This window comes from Tamandua tetradactyla, chromosome 15 (assembly GCF_023851605.1).
Source record: "Tamandua tetradactyla isolate mTamTet1 chromosome 15, mTamTet1.pri, whole genome shotgun sequence".
In the NCBI taxonomy this organism is placed as follows: Eukaryota; Metazoa; Chordata; class Mammalia; order Pilosa; family Myrmecophagidae; genus Tamandua; species Tamandua tetradactyla.
Genome location: NC_135341.1, coordinates 9,290,578 through 9,313,200, shown reverse-complemented (window position 1 = coordinate 9,313,200; position 22,623 = coordinate 9,290,578).

The following is a 22,623-nucleotide window of genomic DNA, read 5'->3' as shown; positions in this document are numbered from 1 at the left end:
GCCAGATACTAAATATTTTCAGTTTTTAAAGCCATCAGTTCTCTGTCACAGTTATTCAACTCTGCCATTGGAGCATAAAAACTGCCAAAGGCAACATGTAAACAAAGGGTGGGGCAGTGTTCCAATAAAACTTTATTTGCAAAATCAGGTTATGTGCAGACCTAGCTTGAGGGCTATAGTTTGCTGAGCCCTGCTTAAATTACTTTCAACATCCAGCACTAATGCCTATAGTCCCCTAAGCCAGACTGCATTTACATGAGTCTTACCATGCACATGGAAAATTTTATAGAAAACCTTTCCATTTTAAAGACAAATAATTGTCAAGTGGTGAATTAACCACTATTGTAGGGCAAATAAAAGGCATCTTTAATACGACTGGTCTCCAGGGATAGCATCCTGTTAGACTATTATATCATGATGAGAGAATTTCTCATTATAATTACTCTTAAATGAGTGCAAGAAACAAGCCTACTCAGGAAATATTAACAGCTTGTGGAGATTTAGTGAAAAGAGAAATAGATGAGCTATGACAGCACGAAAAATTTCAGTGCATTTTATTGATCATTAACCTTTTATTTTTGAAAGCATTTGAAAACAACAAAGAAGTGTGTTATTGGTTTGGCATGAAACCTTTAATGATGCTTGAGACTATATACTCAGAAATGTCAAAAGTCACTGGAAAAATCTAATATTGGCAGATACATGCTTTTGATATTGTGTTAATCAGAAGTAAAAAGGCAATAAGTCATAATGTCTACATGTAATGTTGGCTTGTGGAACTTTTGTGCTATTTGGTAAAGTTAAAATCAAATGTGGTCCAAATGTGGCTTTCACCTATCTAGACATCATCAGATAAAATGGTTGATAAAATACCAATGACACAGACATACTTCTTATTAAACACATGTTAAAAAATGCCAAGGGTTTACCAAAATAGTTTTATTAATGGTGGTCTGGCAATTTACTAGTAAGGATGAATGTTTGTCAAAAATCTGAAGACTTGAATGGATAGACAAAATGTGGTATATACATACAATGGAATATTATTTGGCATTAAAAGGGAATGAAGTTCTGGTTCATGCAACAATGTGAATGAACCTTGAAGACATTACATTGAGTGAAACAAGCCAGACACAAAAGGATAAATATTGTATGACCTCATTGATGTGAAATAATTAGAGAAAGGAAGCTCATAGAGTTTAAATCTAGAATATAGGCTACCAGGTGTGGGTTGGCGTAGGGAATGAGGAGTTAAAGCTCTATTTAGACAGATTCCCTATTTAGATTGATTGTAAAGGTTTGGAACTGGATAGTGGTGAAGGCTACACAACATAGCGAATGTAATTCACAGTACTGAAATTTTAGGGGAAATTTTAGGTCATATGTATGTTATTAGAATAAAAATTTAAAGATTTTTATTTGAACAGGACTGTTCAACACAGTGAACCTCAGTGTGAACCATGAACTATAGTCAATAGTACAATTATAAAGATGTTCTTTCATGGTACAAATATAGCACACTAACACCAGGCATTGATATCAGGGTGGTATATGAGAAGAAAATACCCTTTAATGTAAACTATGAACTATATTAACTATGAACTGTAGTTAATAGCACAATTTTAGCATTCTTTCATCACTTGTAACAAAGATACCACAATGATGCAAAGTATTAATAATGTTGTGGGGGGGAGTTATATGAGAAGTCTGTATTTTTTATTTATCTTTTTATAAACATACAATTTATCTAACTAAAAAATTAAAAAAAATAAATCAGAGGTCTTAGTAACTCATAGTGAAGTCTCAGATCTGAAAAGCACTCTCCCGTTTTTCTTCATTCTGTGACAGCACATGCCTAAACATGTCCATGAGTGACATCTTATCTTAGTTATTAGAAATATTAAGATATATTCATTTCAGCCTTTTTACCCCTAGAACTGAAATTCTACAAATAAACTTGAGAGGGGTTTGAAAAATCTGCAAATTTGTGTAGGATTAAACATCTTTTATTTATCAGCAATTTCTCCTATACTTGGGAGTACTACATATCTAGGAATGCACCTGAATTTTTTAATGTGCTTTATGTGGTAAATAATTCAATACTGCCTTTTTAAGTAGGTTGAATTTGACAAGTTTAGTTTGCAGGATTGTTAATTATGTAAAGATGAAAATGAACTTGAACAAAAACATTAAACCTTTATAAGGATAGGATGGATTTCTTAATTTTTCTGGCAATGGTCTAACATCCATCTGAAGAAAAGACAGCATGTATAAACTCATGGTATAAATAAAGCCGGAAAGCACATATTTTTAAAAAATACTTCATGGGTTATCCTGCAGGGATTTTTTGAATAGTGAAAAATGAATTGGTCTGAGATTTTTATGTTGAATAATCAAGCAAAAACAAAAACAAACAAAATGAGAAGTCATCCTTTTTCTCCTAGCTTCCCACATCCTCCCACATCTAACTCATCAATAATAAAAATGATCCTACCTCCAAAATTTCTTAAGCATTTTCACCCTCCCCCCACTCTAGGTAAAACTACGGGTTTCTGGAGGTAGCTTCCTACTTTACACCCAAAGCACAAGCAACAAAAGAAAAAACAGATAAATGGAAACTTCTCCAAAGCAAATGCTTTCATGCCTCAAAAGACTTTGCCAAAAAACTGAAGAGACAGTCAACTCCATGGGAGAAAATATTGGGATATTACACATCAGATAGAGGTTTGATATCCTATATACATAAAGAATCATACAACTCAACAACAAAAGAACAAACAACCCAATTATAAAATGGGTTAAAGATATGAATAGACATTTTTCTGAAGAGTGAATACAGATGGCTCAAAAGCACATGAGGAGATGTTCATTTTCACTGGCTATTAGGGAAATGCAGATCAAGACTACAATGAGATACCACCTCACACCTATAAAAATGGCTGCTATTAAAGAAGCAGGAAGATACAAATGTTGTAGAGGATGTGGAGAAACTGGGACAATTATGCACTGCTGGTGGGAACTTACAATGGTGCAGCCACTATGGAAGACTGTCTGACAGGCAGTCCTCGAGACAATATTGAGGGCATAATGTTGAGTGAAATAAGCCAGACACAAAAAGATAGATACTATATGTTTCCACTCTTAGGGCTGTAGGAATAAAATTAATTTTAGTTTTCACACAAAATGGTGTGGAATGGAGGAAAATGGAACTTACTAAACAAAAAAGCTGCAAAACCAGCACAGAGCAGTGCCACCGTAGAGAAGGAGGGAGCCTCTGATAAAAGCTTAAGGATGGCACCATTTCCTTATAAGGGAAAAAAATGTGAGTTAGACCTCTCAGTTAAGCTGTGACCTCAGGAGTACCCAGCCAAAGGGAAAACGGGAGGGATTTGTGTATTAGGTTTAGGGAATAAATGTTTCTGCCTCCTGTTGTTTGGCATGCCTGCCACCACATTTTAGTTGCACGCCCATTCTTGCAAGATCAATCATAAATTCCTTTCTTCTCCACAATCAGGTGAGTGTTTATTCTCTTTCAGGTACAGCTTTCTTTCTGACAGTGACCATGGCAAGGGTAAAATCAGAGGCTTATAATACAGAATATAGTGCACCTAGAGAGACACAGAGGTTTGAGAGGGTGAACAGTTAGCTATGGAAGCTGAATTTACTTGTAAGGGAATAGATAGAAGTGAAGGCAGTGCACTAGTGGGTCTATAAATACTACTACCATATTGAAAGTAAATATGATTGAAAGGAGTTGTATAGACTCATATGTCCCACTGATTAACACTACAAATATACATAAGTCCTTGCATGAACTGCTTCATGCAAAGGTATGAATCTTGTCCAAAGAGTATACAATTTCAGGGTATATAGAGGGAAAATGCTATTGCATGCTATGGGCTATGTTTAACTGGAAAACATCAACAGTACCACAGAAATACCAGTTTACATAATGGGGGGCAGGGGGACAAAAGTTAGGGGGAGGTTTGGATTTTCTGTTTGGTGAGGCTGTGTTTATTGTGTTATCTTTCTCTTGGGAATAATGAAATCATCTAAAATTGAGTATGTTGATGGACTGTTAACTTTGGACATTATACATGAGGCCCAGCAGAGGAAGGTGGCTGGAAGATGTACTGGCCGAGAAGTAGATTGGTGAACGATGGTGGGTACATATGACTGAACATTGTGCTGCTACAAAAAGGAATGAAGCCGTGAGGCATGCAATGATATGAATGAACTTATGGGACATTTGGAGAGAGAAAATAAGCCAGAAACAAAAGAGCAAATACTGTATGATCTCATTTAGAAAATACTTATAAGAAAACTGGGGCCTAGATTGCAAGCACTTATAGTAGTCACATTTCCTGTGGAGTAGTAATTGTTACTTCTGAATTTTGAGGGGCTTTTATATGTATGTATAACCTAAGGTAATGGAGAATACAGGAGTAAGGATGATATTGTCTGTATTTTAGAACTTCGCCTACTCTTTGAGACCAAAGGAAGAAAGGTTTATTTTGTCCGGATTTTCTGTAGCACATAATCTGACTCTACCTGTCTGAATAGATTATTTAAATGATACAAACACAGGAAGCCCAGAATAAGATTGAGAGCCTTTAATCCTGTATAGCATAATGTAATGACTGGATACACTGCTGCTATATTAAGCAGATAATCAAGAAGTATTGGCAAAGTGCCTTGAGGGATGGGAGAAAAAAATATGGAACTATTAAACTTTACCACTGAGGAAACTCTGGATACTGTGTCAGACATTAGGGATACCCAAAATCAACAGGTTAAGCCCTTGATCTTGAGACTCACTCCTGTGAAGTCTATGCACGTAGTGGAGAAACTTAGCCTACCTATAGGTATGCCTAAGAGTTACTTCTGGAGGACTCCTTTTGTGGCTCAGAAGTGGCCACCCTCTCTTTCTCTCTAAGCCTAACTCTGCAAGTGAAACCATTGCCCTCCCCACTACATGGAACATGAAATCCAGGGATACAAGTCTCCCCGGTAGCATGGAGGTGACTCCCAGGGATGAACCTGGCCTGGCACCATGGGATCCACAATGCAATCCTGACGAAAAGGAGGGAAAGAAGTATAACAAATAAGGCATCAGAGGCTGAGAGAGTTCAAATAGAGTCAAAAGGCTACTCTGGAGATATGCTGTTATTGCAGTCAGACATTGCTACCTCTCATAACTTGCTAAACCCCAACCAAAACCATTCCTGCCAATCCTAAAGAACACTCAAGGCATTATTATATAAGTTCTGCAAAGGTTCAAAGCACTAGGATAACTTTCCAGAAACCTGTAACCTCTAGATGGATCCCCGGACCAGATAAGTTCTGAAATGCAGAGGGGCCAGCCTCTGCAGAATAGCAACTAATTCCATCCCCCTATCCCACAGCATAGACAGACCCTTCCAACATGAAAAAGTTAGAATGGGCACAGCCCAAACACCCCTAACGTTCAATTTTGGTCACTAGCTTAACGCTGGTTACTTCTTATAGAATGGAAGCTCCTTGAAGAGGGGGCTGATGCTTGCCTTGATAACTGCTATATCCCAGAGGTTAGCACAAAGATTCACCTAGAATAGGAAATCAGGTTATCATTTAATAAATGAGACACACACAACCATTGAAAATTCTACAGATACAAGAGTAATGTGACAACAGAATAGAATCAGCAGACAGATACACTATTATTGATGCTTTATAATGAAGTCTCCTATCCTTATTAACTGTTTCTTAAAAATATATATTATATTGAATATAGATAGAAGAGGGAAGGAAACCACTGTAATGAATATAGAAAAAGAAAATTTGCATTTATGCTGAAGAAGCACACATTTAAGAGCACAATGACTTGTTTATGTAACTTATTTCCTGTCCTCAAACAGGATAGGAGCCCAATCTGAAGCTCTCCTCCATCAAAATGTCAGCTCACAGTTGACAACTATTAGTTGAGCTCCTATATGCATGGAGGATGCTTTGTATTTTCCATGTATTCTAAGTTATTCCTTACAACTTCATCAAGTTGCTGTGACCACTGTGCTCATTTTTCAGACTACAGTATATAGTATCTTTTATCCCGATAGGCCATAGAATCAAGAACAATCCAACAAATCATTTCCTGTGCTTATGAAAAGGTACTGAAAACTGTACCACTGTGCTTAATCATTTATGAATCTTAGTTTAACTTTTGTCTCCTGTTGAGTGCGATGCTCAATTAAGAGAAAAGATATTTCACATCTTTCCTCATGATTCATGCAAAAATGTCAGTTTTTGGAGATGGGCATAAGAAAACAGAGAAATGAGAAGATTATCTCTGACTGAAAAATGGAAAAGATTGATCCAGAACTCACATTCATTAATTCATTTTATTCTTTTATTTATTGATTGCCTACCAATTGCCAAGCAGTATGCTATGTGCTTAAGATATGAACATGAATAAAATGCATTCCATGCCCTAGAGGCAGTTGCTGTCATTTGAGTTGATAGACATGTAAACCAATAATAAAAATTGCTCCTATAACTTCAATAATAGGTGATATTCGTGGACACTTGAAAAAAATAAATATATTCTTAACTTCATCATAAATAAGGTAGTGCAAAATAAACCAATGTCAGATGGTTTATGAGTCAGTAGAGAAACTTTTAAAACACAAGAACTCAATAAAGAAGTAAGGACTACAACCTTATTATTCAATACATGAAATGATTTTTTTTTCACACAGAATTAGAAAAATCCATAATACTGTGAAACAAGAAAAATGTTTTCTTAAGGGTTGGCTGTTTACAAACCTATCTTGCTCTCCTAAATCATCCCTTATTGTTATTTATTTTAGATGTCAAGCTGTCAGATTAATGCATATTCTCAAGCAAAACATTATTCTCGATTGTTTGAAGTTAAATCCTAAGTGTCACTGCCTGACAGATGGCTAAAGCTTCTACATTTTTACAATAAAGAGACAAGTTTACCCTTTTCACGCAAACTATCTAAATTTGATTTTCCCTTATTCTTAAGGCTATCATTAGCTCCCAGGCTAGAGAGCTATGAAACATTCAGGGTGCCTATGCCATATATTTGACAGTCACATTTAAAACTTTTAAATATGACTTGTCTGTATAAAATAGCACTTGACTTGCAAGACAACTGTCTTTATAAACAAATTGTTTATAACTGTGTACTTATAAATGGAAATATAAGTACATAGCTGTAAACAACTTCTCAACAAAAGTATTTCCATTACTGAATTATTTTTCATTTTACTTAAGACTTTCACAGTCTAATTTATATCCATTGTTGCCCTTTATTCTAATATATTTCTCTCCCTTGACACTCATATAGTACCAAAGTATCATATACCCCCACACTTTCTAACAAACTTCAATAGAATTTCAATAATCTTCTGCATTTAGTTTTTGATGTTGGTTTTTTTTCCACGGGTAGGCTCTGGGAATCGAGCCTGGGTCTCTGGCGTGGCAATGAGAATTTTACCACTAAGCACCATTGCACTACCCTGCATTTAGTTTTTAATAGGCTCTTTTCTATTTAGGTGTGTCTGTTTTGTGTTATTTCAGATTTTCAGAGATTAAAATTTAAAAGGAATAAAGTAAAAGAATGTCGATTCTTCAGAGAAAAGAAAAGGAGAATGAAACAAAAAAAAATACAGCACTTAAATTTTGCATAATACACCTTTCATTTGTTGGGCTCTATATAAGTAGCATTAATTTGATTTTAGTGCATCCCCCTAAAAAACAGCATTGCAGACAAATCAATTCTGGGAAGATGGCCAAATAGGGTGGACTGAGCTCAACCCTGCTCCAACGAAAAGTTAGAGAAGGGATGGAAGGCCGCTGAGATGGTGACTCAAGAGTGCAGCTGACCTAGGAGAGCCTTCTGGACCGCAGTTGACCTGGGAGAGCCTTCTGGACCACATAGGGCAGCCCTGGTTGCAAAAGTTCAGGAACTGAGAAGCAGAGAACTTGAGCTTAACGTGGAAGCCTAGAGCCCACAGGAGTGCATGGACAAGGACTAGGAAGTAAACCAAGGCATGCTCCTTGAACACAGTACCCTCATCAGTGCAGCCCTATGACCCACAACTCACCCCATACCCTAGACACCTGAACCCTGTCACCGGCACCCACTCCAAGCACACCCCTCTACCAACCCCCAGCTCACTTACCTGCCCCAACACCCAACCCCAAGCGCAACCCAACCCACCTTTCCTGTACCTCTACTGAGCACTGCACCCATCTCCCTGCCCCCTGCAGGCTGTTGCCAGTGCATAAAGGCTGCGGGCACTTATCTCCACACCCAGGCTATACATGACCCCCACCCCCCCAAGCCCATAGTGTCACACAGCCTCACCCTGCCCACCCTGAATTCTGTGCATCAGTTTACAGCACTCCAAGACTGCCACATGTGCATGGCCCTCAGTCACACCCCAAGCTCTAGAAAAGCACTGACCCCTGCGCAGTCAGGTCACATCCACCCCAACCCATGCAGGCATAAGGCTGACCCACTGTCATAGCTCTGGCATGCACAAAAAGGGCCCTGTGCCCTAGACCAGCTCAGACCAGGGTTATACCTCCCAGACCTGTGTACCTACACTGCTACATCATTTCTGGCCGCTGGATGCCCATGTTCATAAGCACCATGTAACATCCACAACCTGCACCTATACCTGCACTGCAACGCATCACCACATTGTTGTGCCCTGCCCTATACCCTGCATCCTGCTACACATCCACCCTGCAAACACACGGCTTTAGACTACTGAAGAAAATCAACTTTCAAAATAAGTCAATCAAGATATCTACATGTGACAAAATCAACAGAAGATCACTAAGCATATCACAAGGCAGACAGATTTAGCCCAGCCTAACAACCAAATTAAAACACCAGAGAAGACACAGACATTGGAACAATTAATCAAAGATGTTCATATAACTTTACTAAAAAAAAATAGGTGGGATAGCTAGTGAAATAAAGGAGATTAAGAAGACAGTAGAAGAGCATAAAGAGGAATTTGAAAGAATAAATAGAAAAATAGCAGATATCACAGAAATTAAAGACTCTGTTGACCAAATGAAAACATACTAGAGGCACACAAGAGCAGATCTAAAGAGACAGAAGAAAGAATAAGTGAACTAGAGGGCAGGATAACTGATTTTGAACACTCAAAACAGGAAATGGCAAAAAAAAAAAGGTGGAAAAATTTGAATTAGATCTTGGGGTAATGATGGACAAAACAAACCACATAAATATAAGAATCTCTAGTGTCACAGAAGAGGAGAGGCATTCAGGGATAGGAAGAGCAGTTGAGGATATAATGGGGAGAAAACGTCCCAACCTTTATAAAGGACACAAATATACAAGTCAAAGAAGCTTGTGAACTTCACACAGAATAAATCCAAATAGGCCTTCCCCAAGACATATACTAATCAGTCTGTCAAATGTTAAAGAGAAGCAGAAAATTCTGAAAGCAGCAAGAGCTAAAAAATGTACTACATATAAGAAAAACCACATAAGACTGAGATCAGACTACTCAACTGGCACTATGGAGGCAAGAAGGCAGTGGTATGATATATTTAAGATCCAGAAAGAGTAAGAATTCCAGCCAAGAATTCTGTACCCAGCCAAATTGTCCATCAAAATGGAGGGAGAGATTAAAATGTTCACAGACAAGAAAATCCTGAATTTGTCAAAAGACTGGCCCTACAAGAAATACTAAAGGTAGTTCTTCCAGTGGAAAAAAAAGACAGGAGAGGGAGGTCTAGAGGAAACCACAGAATTGAAGAGTACCAGTAAGGGTAACTTAAAGGATACAAAGAGAAAGAGGGAAAATAAAATATAGACCTCACAAATAAAATAAAAAAGATAAGATGGTAGATTCAAGAAATGCTTTTTCAGTAACAACTTTGAATGTTAATGGATTAAATTTACCAATTAAAAGACACAGATTAGCAGAACTGATTAAGAAATATAATCCAGGTATATGCTGCTTACAAGAGAGTCACCTTAGACACAAGGATACAAATAGATTGAAAGTGAAAGGACGGAAAAAGATCTTCCATGAAAGTTGTAACCAAAAGAAGGCATGAGTAGCCATACTAATATCAGACAAACTAGACTTAAATGTAAAGACATCATAAGAGAAAAAGAAGGACACTATATATTAATTAAAGGGACAATTCACCAAGAAGATATAACAGTCATAAATGTTTATGCTCCCAATCAAGGAGCTCCAAAGTATATGAGACAGACATTGGTAAAACTGAAGGGAGTGATAGATGTTTCAGCAATAATAGTAGGAGACTTCAATACATCACTTTCCTCTATAGATACAGCAACCAGACAGAAAATCTACAAGGAAACAGGAAGTTAAACAACTTGATAAATGAATTAGAACTAGCAGACATATAGAGGTCATTGCACCCCAAAACACAAGACTATACATTCTTCTCTGGTGCTCATGGAAGATTCTACAGGATAGATCATATGCTGGGGCCCAAAACAGGTCTTTATGAATTTAAAAACATTGAAATTATTCAAAGCATGTTCTATGATCACAATGGAATGAAGATGGGTCTCAATAAGCACCAAAGAATGAGAACATTCACAAATATATGGAGATTAAATAACACACTCTTAAACAACCAGTTGGTTAAAGAAGAAATTGCTAGAGAAATAAGTAGCTATCTGGAGATGAATTAAAATGTGAATACAACTTATCAGAACTTATGTGATGTGGAAAAGGCTGTGCTGAGAGGGAAGTTTATTATCCTAAATGCCTATATTAAAAAACAAGAAAGAGAAAACATTGATACTTAACTGCTCACCTGGAGGAACTTGAGAAAGAACAGCAAACTAACCCCAAAGCAAACAGAAGAAAAAAAATAACAAAGATTAAAGCAGAGGTAAATGAATGGGAGAAAAAAAAGAATAATAGAAAGAAACAGTAAGACCAAAAGTTGGTTCTTTGAGAAAATCAATAAAATAGATGAGCCACTTATAAGACTGACAAAGAAAAAAGAGAGAGGGTGCAAATAAGCAAAATCAGAAATGAGAATGGGTGGGTTACCACAGACCCAGAGAGATAAAAGAAATCTTAAGAGGATCCTATGAACAACTATATGCCAACAAACTAGACAATTTAGATGAAATGGAAAAATTTCTGGAAGCACATAAACAAGTTACACTGACTCAGGAAGAAATAGAAGATCTCTACAAACTAATTATAAGGGAGGAGAATGAATCAATCATCAAAAATCTTCCTACAAAGAAAAGTCCAGGGCCAGATGACTTCACAGGGGACTTTTACCAAACATTCCAAAAAAAACTAATGCCAATCCTGTTCAAACTTTCCAAAAAAATTGAGGAAAAGGGAGCTCTACCTAACTCATTTTATGAAGCTAATGTCAGTTTTTCTTTGGTGCATGGTCTGGGAATTGAATCAAGGTCTCCCTCATAAAAGGTGAGCATTCTACCACTGACCTTCAAGCTAAGATAATTTTAATACCAAAAGCAGGTAAAGATGCGATAAGAAAGGAAAACTACTGGCCAATCTCCCTAATGATCATAAATGCAAAAATTTTCAACAAAATAGTAGCAAATTGAATCCAACAACACATTAAAAGAATTATAAACCACAGCCAAGTTGGGTTTATACCAGGAATGCAAGGATGGTTCAACCCAAGAAAATCAATTAATGTAATACAGCACGTTAATAAATTGAAAGGGAAAAATTACATGAGTCTCAACTTATGCTGAAAAAGCATTAGACAAGATTCAACATCCTTTTATGATAAAAGCACCCCAAAAGAGAGGAATCAAAGGTAACTATCTCAATATGATAAAGGAAATATGTGGAAAACTGATAGCTAGCATCATACTCAATGGACAGAGAATGAAAGCTTTCCCCCTAAGATTAGGAACACGATAAGGATGCCCACTGTCACCACTATTATTCAACATTGTGTTAGAAGTTCTAGCTAGAGCAGTCAAGAAGGACAAAGAAATAAAAGGCATCCAAACTGGAAGGGAAGAAGTAAAACTTTCATTATTTGCAGATGACATGATTCTATACTTGGAAGATCCTAAGAAATCTACAGCAAATTTTCTTGAGTTAATGAACAAATTCAGCGAGGTGGTAAGATAAAAAATTAATGTGCAAAAATCAATAGTGTTTCTATACACAAGCAATGACCTAACTGAGAAGTCAGTTAAAGAAAAAAATTCCATTCAAAATAGCAACTGAAAGAATGAAGCACTTAGGAATGAACTTAACTAGGGATGTAAAGGACTTGTACACAAAGGACTTGTACATGAAACATTGCTAAAAGAAATCAAAGGAGATCTAAATAGATGGAAAGTTATTCCCTGCTCATGGATAGGAAGCCTAAATATAGTTAAGATGTAAATTCTACCCAAATTGTTCTATAGATTCAACATTGTACCAATCAAAATTCCATCAACCTACTGAAGACTTGAAGAAGCTAGTTACCAAATTCATCTGGAAGGGAAAGTGGCAGTGAATAGCTAAAAGCATCCTGAAAAAGAAGAACAAAGTGGGAGGATTTACAGTCCCAGACTTTAAAACCTATTATAAAGGCACAGTGGTCAAAACAGCATGGTACTGGCACAAAGACAGAAGCATTGACCAATGGAATCAAATTGAGAGTGCAGAAATAGACCAACAAACCTATGGTCAACTGATTTTTGACAAGGCCCCCAAATCCTCTGAACTGGGACAAAATATTCTTTTCAATAAATGGGCATGGAAGAACTGGTTATCAATAGCCAAAAGAATGAAAGAGGACCCCTATCTTACACTCTATACAAAAATTATCTCAAAGTAGATCAAATGCCTAAATATGAGAACTCCATAAAACTTTTAGAAGAAAATGTAGGGAAACATCTTCAAGACTTAGTAATAGGAGGTAGCTTCCTAAACCTTACACCCAAACAGAAGCAACAAAAGAAAAAATAAATGGGACACCTCAAAACCAAATGCTTCTGTACCTCAAAAGACTTTGCCAAAATGGTGAAGAGGCAGCCAACTCAATGGGAGAAAATATTTGGAAATCACATATTGGACAAAAGTTTGATATCCTGTATACACAAAGAAATCATACAACTCAACAACAAGAGAATAAACAATCCGATTATAAAATGGGCTAAAGATACGAACAGGCATTTTTCTGAAGAGCATATACAGATGGCTCAAAAGTACTTGAAGAGATGCTCATTTTCATTGGCTGTAAGGGAAATGCAGATCAAGATTACAGTGAGATACTACTTCATACTTATAAGAATGGCTCTTATTAAACAAACAGGAAACTATAAATGCTGGAGAGGATGTGGAGAAATTGGGACACTCATGCACTCCTGGTGGAAATATACAATGGTGCAGCCACTATGGAACACTGTTTGGTTGTTCCTTAGTAAACTAAATATTGAGCTGATCTGTGACCCAGCAATAGCACTACTTGGTATATATCAAAAGAGCTGAAGGCAATGACAAAAACAGACATTTACATACCAATGTCCATAGCAGCATTATTCACAATCACCAAAAGAGGGAAACAAACCAAATGCCCATCAAGAGATGAGTAGATTAACAAAATGTAGGATATACCTATATTATGCAGCAATAAGACAAAATGATGTCCTAAAGCACATGGCAAGATAGATGAGCCTTGAGGACATAAGCCACACACAACAAGATAGATACTGTGTGATTATACTTTTGTAACCACAGTAAAGGTTGCTGAAGGATGCACTGACTGAGAAGTAGATTGATGAATGATGGTGTATACTTATGAACAAATGTTGTGCTGTTATAAAAAGCAATGAAATCATGAGCCACGCAATGATGTGAATGAATGTGTGGGATACTTGGTGAGACAAAATAAGCCAGAAACAAAAGAACAACTATGGTATGGTCTCATTTAGAAAAATGCTTGTAAAAAAGAAACAGAGGCCTAGATTCTAAGCTTCTATAGCAGACACATTTAGTCCAGGTGGTAATTATTATTTCTAGATTTTGAGAGGCTGTTTGATATATATATAAATATCCTGGTATTTAGAGATAAGGACAAAACCAATCAAGAATCAGTTTGGGGTTAAAGTAATTCAGAACACAAGGGTAAGGAAGACATTGTCTATATTTTAGAACCACACATACTCTTTGAGACCAAAGGAAGAAAGGTTTATTTGGCCCGGGACCTAAATTTTCTGTAACACATAATCTAACTTAACCTGTCTGGAGAGCTTATTTGAACAATTGAAACACAGGGAGCCCAGAATAAGAAAGAGGTCTTTTAATCCTGTATAGTTTGATGTAATGCCTGGATACATGCTAGAGTATATTAATCAGATAATCAAAAAGTATTGGCAAAGTCCCTTGAGGGATGGGAGAAAAAATGTGGAACTACTAAACTTTACCACCAGGAAATCTCCTGATACTGTGTCAGGTTTTAGGGACACCCAAATCAATAGGCAATGCCCTTGATCTTGAGGCTTACTCTTGTGAAGCTTATATAGATAGTGGAGAAGCTTAGTCTACCTATAGGTATGCTTAAGAGTTACTTCTGGAGGACCTCTTTTGTTGCTCTGATGTGGCCTCTCTTTCTCTCTAAATCCAACTCTGCCAGTGAAATCATTGCTGCCCCACTACGTGGGACATGACATCCAGGAGTGAAGGTCTCCTTGGTGGCATGAGACATGACTCCCAGGGATGAATCCAGCCCTGGCACCATGGGATCAACAGTTCCATCCTGACCAAAAGGGGACAAAGAAGTGTAATTAATAAAGTATCAGTGACAGAGAGAGTTCAAATAGAGTTGAGAGGCTGCTGTGGAGGTTGCTTTTATGCAAGCTTCAGGTAGACCTTGCTACCTATCATAACCTGCCAAACCCCAACCAGGATCATTCCAGCCAATCCTAAAGAACACCTAGGGCAATATATGAGATTCCACAAGGGTTGCATGCACTAGAACAACTTTCCAGAAACCTACAACCTCCAAAGGGCCCCTGATTCAGATAAGTCCTGCAACCTAGGCTATCCTCTTCAGAACATTAGATAGTTCCATCTCCCTACCCCATGTTATTGACAGGCCCTTCCAACATGAAAAATTTAGAATGACCATAGAGCCCAAATACCCCTAAAGAGAGGGATGGAAAGATCAAAGGTGATGTGGTGGAGTCATACAGAGAAGATATGAATTAACAAATGAATATGATTGCTAAATCATTAAATTGATATCTCTTTTAGTCTCCAGTATCTTAGAGCAGTTAGAAGAAAGAAACTAAAATTGTGGAATTGTAACCCATGTCAAACTCTGAAATATGTTGAACAACTAATTGTGGTGCTGTGCTTTGAAATTTATTGCTTTTTTGTATATGTTATTTTTCACAAAAAGGAAAAAAAATGTCAATTGTGATAATAAAATATTTAAGCCCTCTAGCCTCCTATATTCTGGAGCTGCTAGAAGGAAAATTCTGAGTATCATATGGTAGCCCATGACAAACTCTGGCATCTGTCCTGTAACTACTTGTTGAAGAGTGCTTTGAAAACTATTGCTTTTTTACTTGTTTGCTTTGTATATATGTTATACTATACAATAAAAAAGACAAAAAAAAAAGCATTGCATTAACACTTCTGAACTCTCCTGATTAATGACTAAATATCTACAGAAAGAAACCTTCCACGTACCCACTTCACCAAGAGACGAAAATATGGCTTGTGCTTTAGCATATCATTCAGATTCAAAGCCCATGATTGTGTTATTTTATTTTAATCCAGGAATGATTTAAGATTAGGGAAGAAAAAGTATGTGCTTATAGCATCAACCGTTTGTATGTATAAATCAATGGGAGAAACCTGGATTTTAAGTCTAAACTTTATCCATCTTGTTGGTTACAAGGAATTGGGAGTACAGAGTGTTTACGCTCAAGATTTGTGCTCAAATTAGCATCATTTTACCTCTTGCCATGTCCATAGCCTACATTATAGAAAAGACACCCAGGCCATCTGTGAGAGGAAAATGGTAAGATAATTCAAAATATAAATCCTGAGATGAGGCCTAAGAACAATCAACTCCACATTTAAGAGAGTTTAGATTGACTACCATATGTGATTTGCAAAAACAGAATGAGGTAAAATGAATTCGGTGACTCAAATCCCTGGCTCCTACTAAATAAGCCTGTGAAATTTAGAGGTGAGAGAATAGAGAAGGATTTCTATTTTTTTGTGGGGTGTGTGTGTGTAAAGATTTGGAGGATTCTGGATCACACCTCACCTCCCCACCCCAATATGTAAGCAAATGGGTCTCTTCCCGTTTACCTTAATTTAAAAGAGAGGCTCAAGGAGGCCACTTTATTGTCACTTATATTTCGAGGACATAGTATACACTGGTGTGTGTTTCCCACAGAAAATAATCTAAAGGACAAGTAGTCCAGCCAGCAATTCTGTGTCAGGATTTAAAAAAAGGATTTGCTGCTGGGTCGGTATAATTTAAAAATTTAGACTTTGCCAAAGCGAAGAATGCCCATGTGTGATGTTTAGACAAGATGTGGGTCACGTGAGAGAGCACAGGGTATCTTAGTCCTGTCAAAAAATATCACCTGAGGGGTGCATGGTGGTTCAGTGGTAGAATGCTCACCTACCATGTGGGAAACCTGGGTTCGATTCCTGGACCACGTATCCCCAAAACAAAGAAAAAAATACCATCTGAAAAGTTGCCATACGTTGCAAATCAAGCTAGAGGAACAGATCCAAACTGCCTAATGGCTGTCGATGTTTAAGGGATCATGCCACACCTTAGTCAAGGTATCTAGGTAAGAGTTCCTTACGTAAGGATGGGGTGGGGAGGCTGTCACCAAAATACCTGTGAAAGTGACCACAAGGGACTCTCTGTGGATTTTAGGATTCTCATAGCATGATGGCTCCTAGGATAGTCAGACTTCTTACATGGCTGTTTAAGTTTCCAAGGAGCCACAGTGGAAGTCACGGTGTCTTCTTAAAGCCTAGGCCCACAACTGGCCAAGTGTCACATCTTTTCACCAGATTCCACTGGTGAAAGCAGTTATGGGCCAACTCAGATTCATGGGGAAGGGACACAGGTTACATCTATTGAAGGAGAAGTAACAAAAACTTGCAGGAATCTTTATTCTACTGCAGCCACAAATTGAAGATACCAATGCCAAGTAGTTGCTGATACACTAAGCCCTTTCCTGTCTCTTTACCTCTTGTAATATCAGAAGCCATGGTCATTAAGATAGAGGAGGAATGGAAGTTCCAGATAAAGAGAGAAATTAACTGTCTACCTTTACCAGACTACTAGCCTGCAGCAGATACGGGCTAAAAAAGCTCAACAATCTTTCATTGTTTTAAGTTAGGATACTTTAGGCTGGGTCCATTATTTAAGGACTGGACCACTTTAAGTAAAAAAAAACAAAAGTGATCAGACATAACATTGGACTTGCCCTCAATGACATCCAGCAGTCCAGAAAAACTAGCATCATAGGACATTTAAAGAGGTGGTTAGACAAAAATAAGATGCTTTATAGTTACATCCCATGGGTCTTACTTATTCACCATAACTTTACTATACTATTAATATTAATAATAGTAATAGTGATAAAAATCATCATAAATAATACTACTTGAGTATATATACTACTATAGTAATAATGATAAAAGCTACTACTTGAGTGCCTTCATTTGGCCAAATATAAAACTACTCCATAAATATATCTAATCTTAAAACAACAGTATAAAGTAGGTGCAATTTCCACTTTATGATGATGAAAATGAGACCCTGGGATGTTAAAACCAAGGTTACAGAGTTATGACATAATTCAAATTCGAAAGTGACCTCAAAGTTTTACCCCCTCCACTGTATGTGACACAGTCTGGTGTTTGAATACCACTTACCTATGCTTTGATGTTCATTGTCTGTGTTCTCAACTGGAATTAAACTTTCCTTACAAAGTGAGGTAATATTTGTAGAGCCATCATGCTGGAAATGATTAATGAAATTGCTTTTCAGCCCCAAAATACAATAGGTCAATATTAAGTGGTTGTGTGAGGATGGCTACTTTATATAAAATATCTAAGAGGTAGTCTACAACTTACTTTTTCCTAAAACAAAAGCTATTAATTGACTCCAGGGATTTGCAAACTTTTTTGTAAAGGGCCAGGCAGTAAACAGGCCTTACAGTCTCTATCACAATTACTCAGCTTTGCCTTTGTTGAACGAAAGCAACCATAAATAATATTTAAATAAAACAGCAAGGATGTCTTCCAATAAACCTTTATTTACAAAAACAGGGAACAGGAAACATTTGGCTCTCATATTGGGCCCGTGTTCTATTAACGCAGAGTTTACTGAGAGGTGATAAATACTTAGCTCACTAATAAACAAAAGACTCATGAAATCTGTTCTCTTACCCCAATTGTGGATTTCCCAATTTCAAATCCTATACCCCTCTATTTTTATTTGTCCCTATGCAAATTTTAAAATACATATTATCTTCATCAAGGTGAATATTTTACCAAATTGTGCTGATAAGACTGAATGTGCCTTTGTTAATCTTAATTCCATCATGGTCACCCTATTGCAGAAGTAACCACTATTGTCCATTCATTGTGTTTTGGTCTAGACTTTTGGCCCAGATTTTCAAATTTCTATGCTTTTATTTATGAATATGTACCCATATCATTTAAAGTTTTCATATAAATGGTAACATATTCAGTTTTCATCCAGTATTTGCCTTTAATATCCAAAACCCTATCTTGCAGATTTTTATGCACAGATTTCCTTTTAATTATGGCATAGGATTTCATAGCATAAATGTATTGAATCTGATTTGATTTTTTTTCCTTCTGCTGAGCATTTAGATTGTTCCCATTATTTTGTGTTCTTTCCCAGACAACAATGCATTGGGATTCTTCTTATACTATTTAGCACATACTTTGATGTACATCTCACAGGTTTTTTTGAAGATTTTTAAAATAACATTTATTTTTTTTTTAAATTTTAAGTTAATTATAAAATTTAGAAAACCAGAAAGCACAAGAAGTGAAGAACACAAAAAGTCACACAGGATTACAAGCAGTTTACAGTTTGACATATTCTTCTATGTTCTTTATGTGTACACACACAACTGAGCATACATTTTTATGTGGTTGAGATCACACAGAATGTATCATACTTTTTCATGAATATTTACCAATTCCAAGTCCCACGGCCGTGACTATTGTGATAAGCAAGAATTGATGACACCAACTCTATCAGCGGGAAAAATGCATTCCTGCCTTTCTTGGGAATGAAAATTCCAAGACAAAAATGCAACAGTCTTCTATAGCTATTGGCAGAGTTACAAATAATACATTCCCTTAATGCCCAACTTAAAATTAGACATAAAGCAAGAGTACAAAAAGTATAAGGAAGCTAAGAGAATTTATTGCCCGATCTATATCAAAATAATAGCAAGGTATGTTTCCATTGAGTTATTTAATGCCATTTTCCTACGGTACACCCAAGAGATGTGGCCATACAATGGTTACACAAAAATGGAAATAGGAGCACATCTGCATACATCTCTTTCACTGCACTCTGCCTCTCTGCCACCAACCTAATGAACAAATTCTGATGCATACTGCTCACAGGCAGCTTAACAATTCCATTGCGAAGATGCTTCTATTCTATTAACAAAAAGATATTTATAAATTCATTAATTCACTAGCTCTACTTTTTTTTTTTAATCATACATTGCCACTTAAAGATATCTAAAATGCTTGGATGTTGTGAAATAAAGACTCGTATCTGCAGTATGCACAGATATTGTACAAAAATATATACATAGAACTATGGTTGTAATCTAAAACTGTCTTCTAGATATAAAATGCCCTTTGTCTTCGCCCTTCCTCTTCTTTATCTTCTACCATGTCAATGACTAAGCACAGAAATACCTTGAGCTCCAAGAGGTGGATTAGCAAAGGTCGCTCCCAGAAGTTAGTCCTTTCTATAAACTAACACAAGGACACAAGGATATTTCTATAGGGATTATTGTTCTACCTCTATTTTTAATATATTTTTGTACAATTAAAAATCACCCTTTCATACACAGCAATAACTAAAATGCTTATTCAGAACAACTGGCAGACGATCTGAATTTGTCTAACGCACGTGCAGAGACCCCTACCCTCTGCGTTTCCTTCCCTGCCCCCACCACTATCCCCTCAGCATACCGCTCCAAGACATCTAATTTAACAATTCCATTCCCATGTATTAACAGAAAAAATATCTAAAGTATTATTTTACACTCTCTACTTTTAACATATGTTGTATACATCTAATCTACAAAGACCAGACATTTCAGATAAGGACTTAAATTTGTCTATGCTACATACAGTTGCATTAAATAAACCATACACATACAACAAAAGGATATAATCTGAAGAATGTCTTCTAAATAGGAACATTCTGGCCTAGAACCTTTCCCCTTCTCACCGCTATCAACCCAGTGGTTGCATCTGCAATGCTTAAATGGTATTTTAACAATTTTGCTTCTCCAAGAAAAATGCCATTGTTTTCAGAACCAAGTCTTACCTATAAATTTTAACTCAAAATGTACAAAATGTAGCAGTTTGCTAACTCTACTTCTGTCTTACACTGGCAGCTTCTTTAACATTCATAAAGACTAGATGATAAAAATGAGGGCTCATCTGTCCACTATATACACAGTAAATTAAAACAGAATGCACAAAACATAAAGGATGATGGTTTATCTTGCCCAACTATAGACTTACTGGCATAGAGCCCTTGACACTTCTATCTCTTTCTTCCCTAAAACAGCACAAACAGAATGTGTACTTCTCTGGAGGTGGTTTGACGATTCCATTTTCAAAAGATATTTCATAAGAATTTTAATAAAATATCTACAGATTGTGTTATTTTACTACCTCTACTTTTAACATACTTTGCATACTTCTAAACATCTAGAAAGACTAGATGTTTCAAATAAGAATTTAAATGTGTCCATTATATTCACAGTAGTATTGAATAAACTACATCTATATAACAATAGTTATATCCATCTCAGTTTTTAAGTTCCTTTTTTTTTTTTTTTTTTTACATGGGGAAGCACTGGGAATCAAACCCAGGTCTCTGGTATGGCAGATGAGAATTCTACCACTGAGCCACCTTCATACTGCCCAGATTCAAAGTTCTTGAGTCTAAAAGTATTTTAATTAAATCCATTCTTCAAAGACCTTTATGTCAGATTTTAGTTTGCATGTTAGTTATCTTAATAGGAAATGTTTTTGCTCTATCACATATTTTCCACTCACTTGTACTTTAGAATGTTGGCTATCAAACCTGATGGGTCATTTTATCAGTTTATGAGCTAAAAATGTATTGATTCCTTGCCTCTACCTGAGAGATTTTGATTCAAAATAACTCACCCTTATACAGTTTGAAACATTTTAATATATATGGAAAAGGCCTAAAAATAAACTCCCTCTTGGATTAAACTTGTCTGAAACCTAATTCTCAGTATAAGACATTTCTATGAATAATCCAGTCACAGCCCTGGCAGAACTAGCTAGATGATAAGTGCTGATGTCTTCATGGAGGAAGCTGTAGGGCGTGATCATATTTCTAACCCTTCAGTGACATCGAGAGCTTCTATCACAAACAGCTGTGCACAGAATCTCTCTGAACCTCCGGATCACCGCACTTCCAAGAAACCACGAGTAAGAAAGAGTAGAAGATGCTACTGAGAAGGACCTTCAAAGTCTTTCTACCCCAAGACTATTAGTTTAATGGTGAAAAGCTTCCTGGGACTGTTCTGTGTATGAGGAAGTGACAAGTCTCTTAGGAACAGCTAAATGACCCAAAATTAATCCATGAAAAAGAAAAAAAAATCAGGTTATTATGTTTAATTAAGGGACTTTTCTTCCTAAAATTAGAATAGAAAGTCTGAAGGACATGCCAAGAACACTGTTTCATTTGTTTTCATGATAGAAATTCCTAAAAGCCACCATGATATCCATTATAAAGCCTGATAACATTCCAAGGTGATATGCATGTTTCACCCATGAAAATGTGACTGTATCTAAGATTTGAGTTTATTTACGTGCAAAGGCTTTGACACGATTTTAAAAATTGAGATCTGAATATGCTTTTAGAGATGAGGAAGAAAATCATTGAAAGTTTTCTTAGAGATCTTTTTCTTTTAAAAATGGCATTTAATCTCAAGGAAGAAGAATTGAAATCAAGCTCTTAAGGACTCAGGGCACTGAAATTGTTTATATTTGATGATTTTGTGAAATTGTTATGGCCCAGTAAAGGAAACAAGGCTGTTTCCCTTTTTGAGTTGGATTAAGAAACCTCAGAAAAAGCTGTGGGCACCTCCTTTTAACATGCTATATCTGTTTTCACTTCCAGGAGCAAGCAAGTCTACACATGGGACTGATGAAAATGATATGAAATATGGAATAAAATGCAGAAAGCATTTTAAATATTCAGAAGCTAATATCTACCTTCCCATTTCAGCATTTGTAATATTTCAAATTAGAGAAAAGCAGAAGTAAAAAAACATGGAAT